Here is a 14,996-nt window from a genome sequence, read left to right on the forward strand (position 1 = left end):
GGGACAGCAAGCGACATGAGCTGTTTGAAGCTGTCTGTGTCCACCAGCCTAAATGACAGCATTTCATAGGCCAGTAGTTTAGAAATGCTGGCATTCAGGGCCAGGGATCGAGGGTGGCTAGGTGGGAATTTACGCTTTCTATCAAATGTTTGTGAGATGGAGAGCTGAACGCTGGCGTGTGACATGGTTGAGACGCTTGGTGACGGAGGTGGTGGTGGTGGTGTTGGTGGTACATCCCCTGTTTGCTGGGCGGCAGGTGCCAACGTTCCTCCAGAGGCGGAGGAAGAGGCCGAGGCGGCAGCAGCAGAATAGGCCGAGGCGGCAGCAGCAGAAGAGGTAGCAGGGGGAGCCTGAGTGACTTCCTTGGTTTTAAGGTGTTTACTCCACTGCAGTTCATGCTTTGCATGCAGGTGCCTGGTCATGCAGGTTGTGCTCAGGTTCAGAACGTTAATGCCTCGCTTCAGGCTCTGATGGCACAGCGTGCAAACCACTCGGGTCTTGTCGTCAGCACATTGTTTGAAGAAGTGCCATGCCAGGGAACTCCTTGAAGCTGCCTTTGGGGTGCTCGGTCCCAGATGGCGGCGGTCAGTAGCAGGCGGAGTCTCTTGGCGGCGGGTGTTCTGCTTTTGCCCACTGCTCCCTCTTTTGCTACGCTGTTGGCTCGGTCTCACCACTGCCTCTTCCTCCGAACTGTGAAAGTCAGTGGCACGACCTTCATTCCATGTGGGGTCTAGGACCTCATCGTCCCCTGCATCGTCTTCCACCCAGTCTTGATCCCTGACCTCCTGTTCAGTCTGCACACTGCAGAAAGACGCAGCAGTTGGCACCTGTGTTTCGTCATCATCAGAGACATGCTGAGGTGGTATTCCCATGTCCTCATCATCAGGAAACATAAGTGGTTGTGCGTCAGTGCATTCTATGTCTTTCACCGCTGGGGAAGGGCTAGGTGGATGCCCTTGGGAAACCCTGCCAGCGGAGTCTTCAAACAGCATAAGAGACTGCTGCATAACTTGAGGCTGAGACAGTTTCCCTGGTATGCATGGGGGTGATGTGACAGACTGATGGGGTTGGTTTTCAGGCGCCATCTGTGCGCTTTCTGCAGAAGACTGGGTGGGAGATAATGTGAACGTGCTGGATCCACTGTCGGCCACCCAATTGACTAATGCCTGTACCTGCTCAGGCCTTACCATCCTTAGAACGGCATTGGGCCCCACCATATATCGCTGTAAATTCTGGCGGCTACTGGGACCTGAGGTAGTTGGTACACTAGGACGTGTGGATGTGGCAGAACGGCCACGTCCTCTCCCAGCACCAGAGGGTCCACTAACACCACCACGACCATGTCCACGTCCGCGTCCCTTACTAGATGTTTTTCTCATTGTTATGGTTCACCACAACAACAAATATATTATTTGGCCCAATGTATTGTATTCAAAATCAGCGGGATATAAATTTGAGGCCTAGTATTTAGGCGCTGGGTGACCGGTATGGATTTAGTGACAGAATTAGACTTGGAAATGCACAGAAGCGTGTGTGTGAAGTTATTCTGAATGACCCTATGTGCACCTTCAATATTATATACCCTTTTAGGGATAGATTTCAAATAGCTCTGATATAGCAGAAACCACTAAATTATGAAATTGCTAAATTGGGAATTGTACTTCAACCCAGAACAAAAAATGTGCTTTGACGGACACTAAATATCTTGCCCAGCAACAACAGTACAGCGGTGGGTAACGAGAGATTTAGAGGGATTTAAATTTGAGGCCTAGTATTTAGGCGCTGGGTCACCGGTATGGATTTAGTGACAGAATTAGACTTGGAAATGCACAGAAGCGTGTGTGTGAAGTTATTCTGAATGACCCTATGTGCACCTTCAATATTATATACCCTTTTAGGGATAGATTTCAAATAGCTCTGATATAGCAGAAACCACTAAATTATGAAATTGCTAAATTGGGAATTGTACTTCAACCCAGAACAAAAAATGTGCTTTGACGGACACTAAATATCTTGCCCAGCAACAACAGTACAGTGGTGGGTAACGAGAGATTTAGAGGGATTTAAATTTGAGGCCTAGTATTTAGGCGCTGGGTCACCGGTATGGATTTAGTGACAGAATTAGACTTGGAAATGCACAGAAGCGTGTGTGTGAAGTTATTCTGAATGACCCTATGTGCACCTTCAATATTATATACCCTTTTAGGGATAGATTTCAAATAGCTCTGATATAGCAGAAACCACTAAATTATGAAATTGCTAAATTGGGAATTGTACTTCAACCCAGAACAAAAAATGTGCTTTGACGGACACTAAATATCTTGCCCAGCAACAACAGTACACCGGTGGGTAACGAGAGATTTAGAGGGAATTAAATTTGAGGCCTAGTATTTAGGCGCTGGGTCACCGGTATGGATTTAGTGACAGAATTAGACTTGGAAATACACAGTAGCGGGTGTGTGTGAAGTTATTCTGAATGACCCTATGTGCACCTTCAATATTATATACCCTTTTAGGGATAGATTTCAAATAGCTCTGATATAGCAGAAACCACTAAATTATGAAATTGCTAAATTGGGAATTGTACTTCAACCCAGAACAAAAAATGTGCTTTGACGGACACTAAATATCTTGCCCAGCAACAACAGTACAGCGGTGGGTAACGAGAGATTTAGAGGGATTTAAATTTGAGGCCTAGTATTTAGGCGCTGGGTCACCGGTATGGATTTAGTGACAGAATTAGACTTGGAAATGCACAGAAGCGTGTGTGTGAAGTTATTCTGAATGACCCTATGTGCACCTTCAATATTATATACCCTTTTAGGGATAGATTTCAAATAGCTCTGATATAGCAGAAACCACTAAATTATGAAATTGCTAAATTGGGAATTGTACTTCAACCCAGAACAAAAAATGTGCTTTGACGGACACTAAATATCTTGCCCAGCAACAACAGTACAGTGGTGGGTAACGAGAGATTTAGAGGGATTTAAATTTGAGGCCTAGTATTTAGGCGCTGGGTCACCGGTATGGATTTAGTGACAGAATTAGACTTGGAAATGCACAGAAGCGTGTGTGTGAAGTTATTCTGAATGACCCTATGTGCACCTTCAATATTATATACCCTTTTAGGGATAGATTTCAAATAGCTCTGATATAGCAGAAACCACTAAATTATGAAATTGCTAAATTGGGAATTGTACTTCAACCCAGAACAAAAAATGTGCTTTGACGGACACTAAATATCTTGCCCAGCAACAACAGTACACCGGTGGGTAACGAGAGATTTAGAGGGAATTAAATTTGAGGCCTAGTATTTAGGCGCTGGGTCACCGGTATGGATTTAGTGACAGAATTAGACTTGGAAATACACAGTAGCGGGTGTGTGTGAAGTTATTCTGAATGACCCTATGTGCACCTTCAATATTATATACCCTTTTAGGGATAGATTTCAAATAGCTCTGATATAGCAGAAACCACTAAATTATGAAATTGCTAAATTGGGAATTGTACTTCAACCCAGAACAAAAAATGTGCTTTGACGGACACTAAATATCTTGCCCAGCAACAACAGTACAGCGGTGGGTAACGAGAGATTTAGAGGGAATTAAATTTGAGGCCTAGTATTTAGGCGCTGGGTCACCGGTATGGATTTAGTGACAGAATTAGACTTGGAAATACACAGTAGCGGGTGTGTGTGAAGTTATTCTGAATGACCCTATGTGCACCTTCAATATTATATACCCTTTTTGGGATAGATTTCAAATAGCTCTGATATAGCAGGAACCACTAAATTATGAAATTGCTAAATTGGGAATTGTACTTCAACCCAGAACAAAAAATGTGCTTTGACGGGCACTAAATAACTTTCCCAGCTACAACAGGACAACGGTAACGAGAGATTTAGAGGGATTTAAATTTGAGGCCTAGTATTTAGGCGCTGGGTGACAGGTATGGGTTTAGTGACAGAATTAGACTTGGAAATACACAGTAGCGGGTGTGTGTGAAGTTATTCTGAATGACCCTATGTGCACCTTCAATATTATATACCCTTTTTGGGATAGATTTCAAATAGCTCTGATATAGCAGAAACCACTAAATTATGAAATTGCTAAATTGGGAATTGTACTTCAACCCAGAACAAAAAATGTGCTTTGACGGACACTAAATATCTTGCCCAGCAACAACAGTACAGCGGTGGGTAACGAGAGATTTAGAGGGAATTAAATTTGAGGCCTAGTATTTAGGCGCTGGGTCACCGGTATGGATTTAGTGACAGAATTAGACTTGGAAATACACAGTAGCGGGTGTGTGTGAAGTTACTCTGAATGACCCTATGTGCACCTTCAATATTATATACCCTTTTTGGGATAGATTTCAAAGAGCTCTGATATAGCAGGAACCACTAAATTATGAAATTGCTAAATTGAGAATTGTATTTCAACCCAGAACAAGAAATGTGCTTGAACGGACACTAAATAACTCGCCCAGCTACAGCACTAGGGACAGATTTAGCTGGATATAAATTTGAGGCCTAGTATTTAGGCGCTGGGTGACCGGTATGGATTTAGTGACAGAATTAGACTGGGATATGGCCAAAAAATGAACAGACTATTGCTGGTTAAATGCACTTGGTGTGACAGCTTCACCCTGATGTAGGCTTTAGCCAAATAACAACCACACCATTGAGGGTTAAATGCACTTGGTGACAGGCGCAGCTTGCCCCTGATTTTGTATATGGCCAAAAAATGAACAGACTATTGCTGGTTAAATGCACTTGGTGTGACAGCTTCACCCTGATGTAGGCTTTAGCCAAATAACAACCACACCATTGAGGGTTAAATGCACTTGGTGACAGGCGCAGCTTGCCCCTGATTTTGTATATGGCCAAAAAATGAACAGACTATTGCTGGTTAAATGCACTTGGTGTGACAGCTTCACCCTGATGTAGGCTTTAGCCAAAAAACAACCACACCATTGAGGGTTAAATGCACTTGGTGACAGGCGCAGCTTGCCCCTGATTTTGTATATGGCCAAAAAATGAACAGACTATTGCTGGTTAAATGCACTTGGTGTGACAGCTTCACCCTGATGTAGGCTTTAGCCAAAAAACAACCACACCATTGAGGGTTAAATGCACTTGGTCGCAGCTTGTGCTGGCGCACCACAAGACACAAAATGGCCGCCGATCACCCCAGAAAAATGAGACTGACAAACGGTCTGTGCAGCCTAAAAACAGTGAGCAATTGAGGATCAGCAGCTCAATGATCCACAGCTGCAGATCGATCAGTTAATCAAGTCCTTTGGAGGAGTTAATCTGCCTAATCTCGCCCTACTGTCGCAGCCGCAACCTCTCCCTACGCTAATCAGAGCAGAGTGACGGGCGGCGCTATGTGACTCCAGCTTAAATAGAGGCTGGGTCACATGGTGCTCTGGCCAATCACAGCCATGCCAATAGTAGGCATGGCTGTGATGGCCTCTTGGGGCAAGTAGTATGACGCTTGTTGATTGGCTGCTTTGCAGCCTTTCAAAAAGCGCCAAGAAAGCGTCACAAAAGCGCCAAGAAAGCGACGAACACCGAACCCGAACCCGGACTTTTACGAAAATGTCCGGGTTCGGGTCCGTGTCACGGACACCCCAAAATTCGGTACGAACCCGAACTATACAGTTCGAGTTCGCTCATCCCTAGTCCCAAGATATAAAGATACATAAACGTTGTTAATTTCGACCACTTAATACATAATTTTTCTGACAGACTCAATGGCAGCAGACGTACTTTCTCCACCTGAACCACCAGGACTCAGGACCTCCTCAATGATGGCACTAAGAGGAGGACTAGTGGTTTCAGGTGGTTTCCTCTTCAAAGAAGCTTTGCCCAAGTCCATCTCCTCTGAGGGAGTCTCCTGGACCACAGTAGGTGACCAGGGCTCCTCCCCTTCGGCAACCAGAGGATCGGGGGCCGCTGCAAATTCCATCACTGCCGCACCAACAATGTCCTCAACAGATGCAATATCTTCCAGTGGAGGGGTCATATCTCCTGGATCCACCACAGGAATGACGACAGAAGGGCCGGGGGGTCCAGGGGGTCGACAGCAACATCCCCCCTGGCAACGGCCGCATAGGAACGAGGCTCTCTTGCTGGCTCCCTCGCTGACTCTCTCTCCACACTGTCGAGCAAGATGGTCACCAGCACCGCAGAAGTGACACATCCGGTTCTGATCACAGTCCACAGTCCTGTGTCCAGGACTGAAACAATCACTGGATACCTGGCCCACTGTGCAATCCTCTTTTGTATGTCCGAAAGAGAAACAGTCTCGGCAGAAAGATGGCTGTCCCGGATAGAACAGGAATCCACGGCTGTTGCCAATAGCAAAGTTCTGAGGAGGGTGGCATAGCCCCTGGATTCCATCAGGGTCCCTCCGGAGCTCCACCCAAAACCTCTTTAGGCCGTTAAATGTTCCAAAGATATTTTTGCGCCATTCAGCACCAGAAACATACGTGGCATATCTCCTCAAGAAAGCCTGGATCTCCTCATCATGAGTGAAGGGGTTGTACATTTGGACAGTAATTTGTATCCGCTCCTTCGTCTTGTGGGCAACAAAACGGACAACGTCAACATCAGGATGGCGAAGACATTGTTGAGCCCGGGTATAACAGGTCCTCATCTCATCAAGGCACCGGAAAGTGGCGTCGAAGAAACCAAGCTTCGGAAAGTACTGCAGGCAAAATATGCTCTCCCTTGGCATGTTCAAAATTTCCTCCAGGATCGTCTTCTGAATGTGTAGAATTCCCCACTGGAACCTCTTCTCCTCTGGGATATACAGCCGAACTGTAAAAGGGGCATTTGGGGCGCCCATACCGCAAACCACAATGCGCTCTCCACACTTCCCAAAGGAAGGTCGCTTCCCGTTGCTTGGGGACTAAGCCAACTGCCCAATAGCAGCAAGGGGATGAAGTCCGGGCTATAAACCCGAACGATCCCCCCAGGCCGAACAGCCGGGTACCCCAAGCACCCTAGACCAGACCAAGCGAGCAGAGGTACACTTGATCTTAGCCAAAAGGCCGAGAAGCAATAACCAGAAAAGGGTTTGCCCTACAGGCCAATGGTCCCCAATGCAGAACACTTGTGAAGGCGATAGGCTACAGGCCCCAGCTGCAGAGACAGTCTGGGAGGCTTCTTTCTCTCACAAACCAGGGAAAACGTGCGTCCTACGCTCTGGAATCACCAGCATGCTACTCTTTATGTTTTTCCTATCTGCATAGCCCCGCCCACCACTTTTGGTCACGCCTTTTCTTCGCACACAATTCCTGGTGCCAAAGCACGCCAAGCAGAAAAATTGATAAGGAGTGAATGGAGAAGTTGTGGAAGAAAAAAAAAACTTGCATTGTTGATTGTGATGTCACGGCCCCATTGTTGAGTGTTCAGTCAGGGCCCTTGTGATGTTATCCACTGACATGACCTTACTTGACCTCTGACCTGACAAGCCTCTTGTGACATGTCCAGTGTTCGGTCCATTGGCCAGACAAGGTAGGTCCAGCTGTTGCTGATACATAGGAAGTGCTGGACTACATTTTAGCCTCCAAGTCATCCAGTTCAAAAGATCCACAAGAGGGAGACACAGGCAAGCAAACTTTACTTATTTACTAACTAAAGCACTAGAAAAGCAAATTGGTTACATCCAGCCAACTTGCTACAAAGGGGTCAATTCCCAGGAACAACTCAGCAGCCCGCCCAGATGTGCACAACAGGCCCAAATCAAACCCAAGGTGGGTGGAGTGGAGGTCCAAACATTTCATTCAGGTGTTAAGCCAATTAACCCAACAATTAAGCCATCAGTCTTAATTGGATTTGGGGTGTGAGGAGAGGTGACTGGCTGGCTGGGTTGCTTGGTGCTGGAACAAACCCACACACAGCTGATGCAATTAGGAGATTGAAAGGCTAGATGCAAGTATGCAGAAAGCAGCACAGCACAGCCCTGACAGAGGAGAAGCTGAAGTGCAGACTCCTGAGGCAGGACACAGCAACTTTACACTTGCTTGCTGGAAGGATGCTTGCAATCCATCTTTCAATTTCATTCTGTTTTTTTAGACTGGATTAGAATGGGTGCACCTGTCCTGGAGGTACTGCAATACCAGGTCAATGCATGGAGTGGACAGAGTAAGCTCATTTTCCATCTCCCTGTTCGAAAAATCCATTTAATATATGGTCCCCAAAAAGGGGATGTATCAGATATTAAACTGATAAGAATAGATTTATTTTTTATTTTTTTTCCTTAGTAAGATAGACTTCAGTTTGACTTATCAGTCCACTCCAACGTGGCTCTAACCTTATGATGTCTATAAAACATCACTGGAATTCTACCAAAACCCAAAACTATAAACCCAAAAATAAGTCAAGATTTACTCACATAGTTCTTCCAGTGGGATACCTTCAATATTTTCTCTGCTTCACTCTCTCCTATTCTTTTCTTTTCTTATCCAGCAAGTAAATCGTATGGATCCTGGATAAAAACACTTTTGAACATTCTTTCGGAGATAAAATGACATTTTTAAAAATCACAAGATTTCTGGTATCCCACATTGCCTCTTTAGAAACGGTAAAACACAACCAACAACCTCGTGAGTTGGATACAATTCTAAAATCTTGACCAATAAAAACTTTCTCATAGCTAAAATTTCTCCACCCCGTAAGTGCAATAAAAAAAACCTTTAAGAATACAAAAAACTTGTTTAACGTAAAAACAGTCCTATAACAAATTATGTAGATCTTTAGTGCCTCCACAACCTTCCCTGGGGCATCTCTCTGACACATTCACCCCCTGGAATTCATAAAAGATCTGGTTGGAAGGCACCCATGAAAACAGAGCCATGCTACATCCCTTTGCTTGTTAGAAAGGCCTAAAACATTAAAAAAGTTTCCACATTTTTGCAGCCTGTGTGGTATTACAGAATGGAACATAACATTGTATCTTTTCTTTCCTTCCTACTTTTATTATCTCACATTTATCAGTTTTACTTAGAGAGCTTAATCCATATTGATCATAAAAGGACCCGAGCGCCACATAAAATTTTGGGATCACAAACGCCAGTGGTCCGCGGTCAGGGGTGCTCCAGGGGGCAAACAAGATGAGGCTCCAACTTGCAGACTGATAATGTGACTAGTTATACCCTAAGAGGGGCGGTCCCCCATTCTCATGCACCAACCACCATGCCTCATTTCATCATGTGACCCAATGTTCAGATGTCAGTTTATGGGGCTTAAGAGATAGTAAACCTGGCTTATTATTAAATATCCCAGTCAGTGTCTATGTTAGACCTTCATTACTTCTCAACAGTCACAGGAAGATCCCTATGCCGAGCTCTTGCTGTACAGGATCGTGGGTGGAACGCACGCCGAGGTCTCAAAAATGGCCGTGCGTTCCACCATAGGCAGCCAATCCCAACCTGCCTGCATCATCACAGTGCTGCAGGCCTAGGTGCTTGCGTTCCACAGCGGCATGAAAGGGGCGTGGTTATGCGTTCCACCGCCGAATTGATGCAGCTCCGGCCCCAGAATTAGCCGATGGGTGCTCATATTGGCATCAAACTGATAGGGTAAGGGTGCTGATGGGTCATCCTCAAATATGGATTAATAAATAAGCAAATATAAGCCTCATTATTATGTATAAAACATGCCATGAAAAGTACACTCGGCTTTTCCACCGCTAATGTCACTATTCAAACAATTCGGCACTTTATCAAATTTTAAAATCAATTACTCTAAATCTGAAGCGCTCAACATCTCTGTTCCGACACCCCAAATTCATAGTCTGAGATCTTCTTACCCTTTTACATGGCAACGGGAAAAAATTAAATACCTAGGTATTTTCTTAACAAACACACCAACAAACCTATATTCCATGAACTATACTCCCTTACTGAAAAAAAATCAGAGACCAACTAAACTCATTATCCCTCCCCTTTATATCATGGCTAGGTAGAAAGAACCTTCTGCAAGCATACATTATGCCTAAACTACTATACCTCCTTCAAATGATCCCCATCCACCTCCCGCAATTCTTTTTTAATGTCATACAATCTATATTTACATCTTTCCTCTGGAAGGGCAAAAAATCACGCTTAGCTTATGACAAATTAATTAGAACCCGCCCACAGGGCGGTATGGGCCTCCCTGATGCCCAGTCCTACTATAGAGCGATCCAACTGAAAAGGTGGCTTCAATTATGCATCCCACGCCTAAGAATATTAGGTTCAGATATTGAACTATTCACCCTAACTAATCGCCAACTAGCGGGCTTATGGGGCATTGGGACACCCACTCCCCCAATAGAGGGACTAGCCAGAGGGATTTATTCAGTGTTCAACACCCTATCCAAACATACACGCTTGCTCTCGGATCCGCCAAAGCTATTACCTTCGACATTAAGCCCGTACTTGATTTATCCCAACATCCCCGATCCTCCAGATTTCTGGAACTTATTTAAAGACTTAGATACGGAGGAACTACTGTCTCAGACAAATACAATTTCAACATTAAATACATTCTGCGTCACCCGCTTGAAACATGCCAATTTCCTAGACTTAAAAATATTCAAAGACACATGTTCCAAACTACAAGATAAATATAAAATAATTAAAGAAAGTACTTGGTTCGAAAAACTAGTACAAGGTCAAACATCAACTAAACGCGTAGTTTCCAATATCTATAGGAACCTGTTGCGTTTACAGCAAACTACTAAACCCGCATACATCAATCAATGGGAGAGAGATCTGGGGGCATCATTTAATGCAGCAGAGATTAACCAAATACATCTAAGATCCCACAGATTTTCTAGATGCGTAAAAATACAGGAACATTCCTATAAAATGATGGTCAGATGGTATAACTACCACAGTAAACTCTATATAATGGGCTTATCAAAAACAAATAAATGTTGGCGGTGCAACAGAGATATAGGCACCCTGGGACACATATTTTGGTTCTGCCCATTAATCACCAGTTTCTTGTCCGCTATTGAAACAAAAATAAATCAAATATGTGGCACTTCTGTCCAGCTTACTCCTACCTCAGTACTATTATGGTTGCCATCCAAGAGCTGGTCTCCTAAACCTTTTGACCTCCCCACCTGGCTTGTTCACGCTGCTAGGTCCCTTATTCCACTGCATTGGCTTGACCCAGATCCTCCTACCATCCCCCAATGGGAAATAAAAGTGAACCAATTATGCCTCATGGAAGAACTCAGCAGTTGGGCAAATAGATCCCACGTCAAATTCTTGCGGTTATGGAAACCATGGATTAAATACAAAGAATCCTAAGTTGAAGGAGACGCCTTCAGCCTTCTATCACACATGAGCTTATAATCATAAACTACACCTAGATATTCTCTAAAGAGCTGCACTGAGATCAGCCTGAGTTACGTTTTTTCTTACACAGAGGGTACTCCCCCCCCCCCTCTGTGAGTTCAAGTTGTTTTACCCCCGTCTTGGTCTGCAGGACTTCATACAAGGATAAATGCAATATTCAAGGGGCTGTAAGTCCGGTCAAATCTACCAGAGTAACTGCCTGTCTCTCTTATTCAGGTAGTGCCCTTAGGCTACTTTCACACTTGCGCTTGATCGGATCCGTTCTGAACGGATCCGATCATATTAATGCAGACGGAGGCTCCATTCAGTACGGATCCGTCTGCATTAATAACTTAGAAAAATTTTGCAAGTGCGCAAGTAGCCTGATCGGATCCGTTCAGACTTTCAATGTAAAGTCAATGGGGGACGGATCCGCTTGAAGATTGAGCCATATGGTGTCATCTTTAAGTGGATCCGTTCCCATTGACTTACATTGTAAGTCTGGACGGATCCGCACGCCTCCGCACGGCCAGGCGGACAGCTGAACGCTGCAAGCAGCGTTCGGCTGTCCGCCTGGCCGTGCGGAGGCGAGCAGAGCGGAGGCTGAACGCCGCCAGACTGATGCAGTCTGAGCGGATCCGCTCCATTCAGACTGCATCAGGGCTGGATGGAGGCGTTTGGGTCCGCTCGTGAGCTCCTTCAAACGGAGCTCACGAGCGGACCGACGAACGCTAGTGTGAAAGTAGCCTTATCCTCACGCTTTGACGAGGGATTGTTATTCCTTTTCCTATGTATTTATAAATATGTAAAAGTGAATTTGTAATTTTACATTATCCTTTATGACTGCATATTGTGCATATGTTTCTTATTTGCGGGAAAAAAAAAAACAATAAACAGATATTTGATAATGAAAAGTACACTCGGCCGGCCATTTATCAGTTTGGCCCAGGGCATTGTGGACAGGTGTCTCATTAGTGGGCAACCACAGACTGGGGGTATATGTCATGGTGAGTTCACTGAAGCCCACTCCATGATGATACATGTGGAGTAGGGGTAAGTCATATATTGGTCTACAAACTGTCTGCAATTGACGAGAAGTATATAAGCAACTGATACAAGGGGATAGATGATCAGCGGACCATCCTAATGTAGATTAGTCCTAGATTCTATATATTGACACTTCGCGTGTCGATAATCTTTTTATTTCTGTCATACGAGGAGAAATTTGCGGGTAAAGACAAGGATAAAAATGCCGGGGGCCAAATGCATTATAAGAAGCAAGAAAACGTAAGCTGTTCGTTCCATCCCGCCGGAGATTGCGACTGGAACCGGAAGATCCATTCAGATTCCTTCTGGAGGATCCTGCGGTCCTAGTCGCCCCTCCTTGGTGAAGGTCTGACCAATTCCAATGCGGAGAACCTAAGAAGTCTAGGATCTCCGTGATGGACTTCCCACATATGGTTAGCGAGTGGAGTGTCCTTTTTATTCTTAATGTCATTCAGGTGTTCAAGTATGCGCCTCCGAAACTCCCTGAAGGTCATGCCCACATAGTCTTTTGGGCATGCACATTGGGCTAGGTAGACCACCCCCTCGCTGCGACAGTTGATAAAGTCCCGGTTGTCGAAAGTTTTCCCCGTGACCGAGCAGACATTAAGTTTAGTGTTATTTATATTCTTACACGCTAGGCAGGATCCACAGCGAAATGTGCCCAGTGGTTTCCGGTCTAACCAGGTTCCTTTGGGAATAGGTCCCGAATAATGGCTGTGAACTAACCTATCACGGAGGCATCTGCCCCTTCTGAAAGTTATACTGGGGCAGGGGGAAAGTCTATCCGATACGTCTGGATCCATCAAGAGGATAGGCCAGTATTTGTTGATGATATCCCTAACCTCCTGACTCATGGCATCAAAGGTTGAGATGATCCTAATAACATCATCTTACCCTTTACATTCTCTCGGTATCAGGAGGGTAACACGTTCACATATAGATGCGTTCTGGAAGGCTGCCTTAAGGACACATTGTGGGTAACCCCTAGTGGAGAATCTCTTTTGTAGTTTTCTAGATTCATGGTGAAAACCCTCTTGGTCCGAACAATTTCTTCTCATGCGTATGTATTGTCCGCGGGGTATACCCTTTTTGAGTCTCACTGGGTGGTGGCTATCCCAATGTAGCAGACTATTAGTGGCAGTGGTCTTCCTGAAAGTGGAGGTGACAAGACCGCCTCTGGTCTTTGTAACCCTGACATCCAAAAACGTTAGCGATTCAGGGTGAAATTCAGAAGTAAAAGAGAGCCCCAGCCAGGGGCGTACACAGAAATCACTGGGCCCCATAGCAAGAGTCTGAATTGGGCCCCCAACCGCGCCCACTACCCACCCCTGCCACACCCCCATTTGCCAATAAAAAAATGTATACATGTTCTACTGAAACCGTTAGAAACCTTTAAGAAATAGCTGCTGAATTCAGGTGCTTATAGCGCTTTATAATCTATACTCTCTCTGTATGGGAGTAAGGATCTCAGCCATGTACAGCACACATCACTCCTCCTGCCTGTCTGCTTTGGTCAAGTCGGGCATAAATGGGCGATGTCAGGCTTTAGCAGAGTGGGCACAGGGCGCCATATGTATGCGAGCACAACTGAACGAGTGCAGGGAAGGAGCCCGCATATATATCACTCCTCCTGACTGTGCGCACTGCGGTAAAGCCTGACACAGCTTTGTTACCAGCACCATTTTTTCATCACATCTCTCACCCCACAAAATGCAATAAAATGTGATTTAAAAAGTCAGACACACTCCAAAAGGGTATCAATAAAAACTACAGTTCATCCCGCAAAAAATGAGCCCCCACACAGCTCAGTAGATCATATAACTATAAAAAAGTTATGGGGGTCAGAATATGGTGATGTAAAAAAGTAATTTTTTTTTTATCAGTGTTAATGTATTTTTACACTATTTAGACATAAAAAACTTATACATATGTGGTATCGTTGTAATCGTACTGACCCAGAGAATGAAGGGCACAGGTCAGTTTTGCCACAAAGGTAAAGCTGTAGGAACAAAACCCCTAAAATGGTGGATAGATTGTGGGGTTTTCCCACAAAAAAAGTTATAGCTCAAGGAAGATAGGAAATGAAAAATAAAATGCAAAAATGAAAAAAAAACTCTGGTATCCTAAGGGTTAAAGGGGCTATCTAATCCCTATTATGCCCCCCAAATTGCCCAGGCACCGCATACAGTTAATACTTATGCCCAATGGGGGGGTGCAGACAATAGGAGGCTGCGTCGGAAATGAGCCTCTCTAGTGTCACCCGCGATGCTAGGGAGGCTCGTTCCCATTGTGGCCTGCTATTGGCTGCTCCCCCCTATGTCGCTGGATGTATTAATCTGCGTGATGGGAGGGAGGCAGTGGCGGCTGTGTGGGCATCAGGAGCAATGCGGTAAGTAAGGTGCCTGGCCCCGAGCATTTTGGGGGGCATTATAGGGGTTGGATAACCCCTTTAACTCATTGCTGCTGATGCTAAGTGTGCACATAGCCACCAATCATATTCTCCCCCCGCCCCTGCAAGGTGACTGATATGCTGGGGGGCCCTGTAGGATCATAGAGGACTCAGAAGGACAGTGTGCTTCCACCCTCTTCTCCCCGGGGAGTGAGGG

At 45.2% G+C, this 14,996-nt stretch overlaps 1 non-coding gene across 1 annotated transcript; it reads right to left on the minus strand.

Annotated features, from left to right (window-relative positions):
* Window positions 1–8,099: 8,099 nt before the first annotated feature.
* On the minus strand, window positions 8,100–8,285 carry LOC122942811. The gene has a single exon (XR_006390726.1). It is a non-coding gene; the product is annotated as a U2 spliceosomal RNA (small nuclear RNA).
* Between the last annotated feature and the right edge of the window lie 6,711 nt (window positions 8,286–14,996).

The sequence above is a fragment of the Bufo gargarizans genome, chromosome 6, assembly GCF_014858855.1.
Source record: "Bufo gargarizans isolate SCDJY-AF-19 chromosome 6, ASM1485885v1, whole genome shotgun sequence".
In the NCBI taxonomy this organism is placed as follows: domain Eukaryota; kingdom Metazoa; phylum Chordata; class Amphibia; order Anura; family Bufonidae; genus Bufo; species Bufo gargarizans.